We start from the raw sequence: 6,000 nt of genomic DNA on the forward strand, positions 1-6,000 counted from the left end.
CTTAGCTGCTGCAAGTTCCTGTTTTGTAAATGTTAAATTTCAACACTTTGTTCAGTAGGTAAGCAGCTGGAGATTTTGCCACCAAAGCCCTCGACTCTGCCTGTCAAAGTCTACTCAGATTCTCAAATATATCATCATAAGTTCCACGTTCTTCTATGAGTAATAGGATTTTACTCTGTATACATTAATGTCTAAATACAGACATGTTTTTCAACATTATCAGAGTCACAAAATTAATAGGGCCTATTTAAATACATAAACACTGAAAATTAAAAAAAAATGTTAAATCTTCCTACTTATCAGTCCGCTTACAATCTTAAAAGAACATCTAAAAGATCAGAAATCTTGATCATTACTTTGTATCACACAAGTAGCTTACAGTCGTACCTGATCACTTTTACCCGTAGGCTGCTGCTGAAAATTTACTGACTGCTGTTGGGCTTTAATCAAGCTGGAATCTGATGATGAATGTCCATATGTGACACCTTGCAACTCCGTCACAAGCACATTCAAAAAACAAAACACTGTGACTTGTGCATTGAGGTGCAGTTGATTTTAGTAATCTATAAAATAAATGATAAAACAGGTGAAATCAGTTAAGGGCTACTGGTAGACAACATCAAAAGTAAACATATGTGTACACACATACATGTAAATAAATTCTAAAAATATTTACTTTCCTAATAACCACAATTGCTTTATAACAGATACCTGCGGTACATGTACTTACTGATTAAACCCTGAAAAGGAGGAAATGGTCTACAATCCGGAGTTTCAACCATACTGGAATCTACATTGTATCCGTATTCTGGAGAATAATAGGCATCGGCAAAATCTGTGAGCTGAAGAAAAATGAATTAAAATAATTTCTGCATTTAATTTTTAATTTTTGATTTTTTTTCTCTGATGGTTAGCACTGTGCATGTGTTTAATTTGATATATAACTTAGTTTAATTTTAAACTCACTTCATCATCAAACTGCATTCCCTTAGAATCCTCAGCAACTGAATTTAGTAAGTTTAACCTTGATGATACAAGTGAAGAAGTTGCAGTTTCAGAATCAAGACCAAAGTTTTGTTGAGTTTCAGATGTTGGCTTGTCTGTGGCTTTTGATTGAAGTTTGAATAATGTTGATGTTTTCTTTTGGGCTGTTAGAAGATTTAGAATTTTGGTGGAGGTCCAGATTATTAACAGGAGTGGCTGTTGATTTTTGTTTTCTTGGACTTTTCCGAAGTATACCAGTAGCTCCTCAGCAAGTTTTTGTAAGGTTTCAAAGTAGTCAGAGTAACTGCTCGGATTAACTTCTTCATTGATATTTGTCTTAAGTCCTCTGCATTTTGATGTACCTGTAAAAAATTTGCAGAATATAAAGGAAGTGCCCTAGTATATTTTAATTGATAAATTACTTAGAATACTAAAAAAGAAAAATATTAACTCAAACCTAGCTTCATTTTTCTAATGATAGAATTAGTTGTTTAAACAAACCAAACCAGGTTTAGTGACTCATAAATTCATCAACTTAAAATTAAGTGCCAAGGAGTGGGGGAGGGGGGGGGGTCTAATTGATTGTGTTCAGGGTTTTTTGAATTTTTATGTGCCATATATCCAGGATATTTCCTCTCCACCCCAATCCCCTCTTGATCGTCGGGATTTCCTATTTCTTTACCATATTTTAAAAGTGGGACGTTTTGACGTGTTGACCCGAGGTGGGATGGATCACTATTAATTAATTATTGGATCATTAATTAAATTAAACCTACATCAAGAAATCCCACAGCAATCAATGTGTGATTTGAATAATCAATCTCAAAGTGTGTTGCCATTCCGATGTTAACACAACAAAAATCGTTGAACAATATTTTTACATAACTAAGGTAAACATGAGGAAGATTATAAAGGGTAGCAGGAATTTTAGGTCGCAACACATTTGGGCAACTAGAGTTAATCTGATGTTTAACAGTTAATAAGCCCCAAGGGTAGCAATGCACTGTGTGAAATAAATACATACATATTTACACAATATATAGATATACAACAGATGCTTAAACGTATTCAATGTATGCCTAAACATACCGGGTCCTAATTGTCTTAGCTGGTGCCTAAACATCTTGGGGCCGTTTATCCTGTAATATGCGATGTCTAATATTTCCGTGAAGAAACAACACAAATAGTGCGATTAAAATATACATCGAATGTAATTTGATTGCATCCGTATACTTTAATATCGACTTTTGAAGTGAAGTATTAAGTACAACTGAACAGTTTTGTCTGCATCAAAAAACACCAGAAAATGTGGATCTTCTCTTTAAAATAAATCGGTCATTATTGTTCCTTGGTCTGCAGTTGGTCATGCAAGTGCTGCCGCGCAATCGTAACTGACACGGCTTCAGTGGAAAGTTTCGGAGATAACACTACCCCTTGCGGGGATGACTAAGGCAGGGAGGAAACTTAATGACCATTCCTATGTCATAATGACCTTTGTGCGATAAAAAGATTTTTTTTTGTAGTTTTTGTAGTTGCAATGTTACAATAAAGAAGTAAAGAAGCTATATAACGGTGGTGGAGGGGGTGGGGGTTACGTGTGCACGTGCAGACAGGAAACGGAAGCTATATGTACCAATGCATATATAATATAGACATTATTAACCCATAACTAAATGAACGTGATCGATCATTCAATAATAATAAGTAGAAACATAGAGACATAGAGACGCTTGTATTTTATTAGTGTTGGCACAGGATGAACCACTGCCATTCAGTCAACTGAATGTTATAATTAGCTGAAATGTCTGGAAAGGTGACTGAATGGCACAGCTACATGTATGCCATTCAGTTACCGTTCAGTCACATTTCAGTTACCTGAATGGCAGAGGTCCAAGAATTAAAAAAAATTAATGGGGATCTGGGAATGCCCCCCCCCCCCCTTTAATAAAGTCACTTCATGCGGGGGAGGGGGTGCTCATTGCTCTAGTGCTGCAGCTATGCCATTCAGTCACCTTGCAGTTACCGTTCAGTCACATTGTAGTTAACTTAATGGCAGATGTTCATCCTGTGTGGGTCCAAGAATTAAGAAAAAATCTTGGGGATCTGGGAATGCACTAACTTTTTATGCAAATGTATTCTTTTGACATGTATTTGTGACCTTCCTGCAAGAGCAATGGTCTATAATTACAACCAGTTTAATTGAGAATATAGCTGTTGGTTCTGTTTACAAAGTGGGGAGACATTTAGGCATGACACAGGAGGAATAGCTCGCATATTTCCTCATGTAGATGCAAATACAAAGGGCCCCCACGAGATAAAGAGACATTGAATCCTATGGGAAAAATTATACACTATATTGTAAATGCGCGCTTATATCTTGACAACCGTTAAAGATATTGACATGGGGTTTTCAAATGCTAAATATATTGAGTGTTATGATCTATATATATGCTACATTAGATATGATCTCTGGGGGCAATTCCCTAACGGTTTGGGAAGTTACAGAATATTTTAAAAACCGTTCACATCCTCAACCTGAACTATATATTTTCTACTTTCTTGTGTAATGGTGCATCATATGGTGTATCTATTATGGCCACACGGGGTGGTTCCGTCTACCCCTTAAACAGGAAGTGCCAAATTTTTCAAATTTAGTTGAGATCCCCCATCCAAACTATTTGTATTCTTGTTCTTTGTGTTAAGGGACATCAAATGGTATGTAGGTTATGGGCCCTGGGCGTTGTCCTGACCACCCTTGAACAGGAAGTGCCCAAATATCTTTAAAAACAGTTGAGATCCCCTCCCATAAATCATATATATTCTTGTTCCTTGGGTCATGCCGGTTCACCTGATGTACAGTAGAGAAGTAAGAAGTTTTTAGCATGCAGTTTCATATTATAATGAATGTTAATTATATACATGTAGAAGTAAAAAATAGAGTGCATGGGAGGAGGTGACATGAATTAGAATGTTTTCTAAAGATTTTGATTCTTTAGTTAATGTTGATTATACAAATATATTTTAATAATGTATGTTTCTTAAAGATGATCAGTCCTATGTAACATGAAACTGATTGGAAATTCAGATTTTTATTATGCATAAAAAACCATATACCTTACAGATTAGTTATATATAAAATAGTACAGTGAAAATGATTGGTTTATCAAAAAGGTCATATTTTTGTCAACTTTATATTAAAGTAAATCCATCCTCCTGTGACGTCATACATTTTACATAAACCATGAATTCATTAAAATTCTTGCAAGTAGATTTGTAATTTCTATGGTATGATAGGTGCACATCAAAAACTCAAATCATTGTTTACTTTGAGATATTTAATAAGCGTTTTTCATCCTTGTATTCGACATAAACCAATAATGACAAAGGGAAATAACTCTTTTCTACTTTTCTCTGAGTGATATATCTAAATGCTATAATTTTTTTAATGTATGCCATTTTTTTCTTTTTTAAAATTAATTTTAGTTTTCTGGCAAAGTAAGCAATAAAATTTAAATATACACACAAGTATCCATCCACTCATATTTAATTTTTAAACAAAAAAAGTGTGATTTTCAGATGATAATTTCAGCCTTTGGTTTTTATTACCTTATATCTTAAATAGTATGGATACATATATATTTTATTGATTTTTTGATGAAATTCAAGTCCACTAAGTTAAAAAAAAGTTATGTTTTTAACTTTGAACCCATGATTTTATAGGTACGGAGTTACCTTAAGGTGGCTTACATGTAGTACACCTTGAGTTATTTTTTTCAAATCAGCAGAAAACAACTTGATTATGATAGACATCATAATGGATAAGAAATATTTAAGTATAATAGGCAAAATATGTGAAATTTTGGATGAAACATTACATTTTCAAATATTTTGATCATGAACAAAAGCTCCGAGGTGGATTCGAACTCATAATATGCGGATCAGACACCCAATACTTTAACCACTGACCTACGACAATATACAACGCAAGCGAACGATATAAACAGTTTAACAACACAATTAAATCGGCATCTTGTGACGTAGTGTCTTAAAAAGTATAAGTTTAGGTGTAGTGAGGTACCTTAATGGTGCATACATTTTCTCAAAATTCATCATTTTGCTAATATTTATAAGAGAGGTGGCCTTTTTGAAGAGATTAATTGAAAGTTAAAGATTATAAAAGTTACATTCATTTGTAAAAGTTAATGGATATAATTTCAGATTTAACTTATATCAATCAATATTTTGGTAAGAAAGTAAAGTGCCTGTCAGTTGACAGGTTACTCATTTTCAACTGGTATGTGCTTTCTTTGTTCTGTGTTCATCTTTCACTTGTCCGTATGTTTATATGCCCCCTAATCTTTACTTTTAGGATCATTTTGTCAATGAGTACCAGTTATCGATGGCCAAAGACCATATCTGATGCTTACGGAAATTAAGTGTCTAAACCACTTTAAAAGTAGAAAAGTAGCCTTATTTTGGAAATATCAAACCATGTTAGGATCATATATTAATTATAACTAAACCACATGCAAAAGTTGTGAGGAGTATAATATGTTTTTGACTTGTCCGTCGGTCAGTTTGTCCGTCAGCTAGGTTTTTCATGTAAAGCAACTCCTCTTAAACCGTTGCACAGAGTTTGTAGTGAATTAAATCACAACATGTAGATGTGCATTCAAATTTTAGGTGCCAAAAACATATATTACTCTGTTTTACGAATCTGTAAAGATACAATGGTAAAATTCCTTAGTAATCATAATAACAGACTTCCTTTTCATGTTCAATAGTATTCGACTTTAAGTACGTAGATGAGTAGATATGTACAGTACTGATCAGACCTAACCTAACACCAGAGTAAACCCCAACCTTACCCCGTGTTTACTTTTTTGGGTTTTCTCTGGGTTTGCTATTTGAAAATGTGGGTCAACTCGGGGTTTACTTAGGGTTTACTTGATTATTGCTTTTGAGGTCAACTTTACGCATTGACATGTGAAGCAGACCCGTCTTTTATCTTACCAT

This window comes from Magallana gigas, chromosome 1 (genome assembly GCF_963853765.1).
Source record: "Magallana gigas chromosome 1, xbMagGiga1.1, whole genome shotgun sequence".
Taxonomy (NCBI): domain Eukaryota; kingdom Metazoa; phylum Mollusca; class Bivalvia; order Ostreida; family Ostreidae; genus Magallana; species Magallana gigas.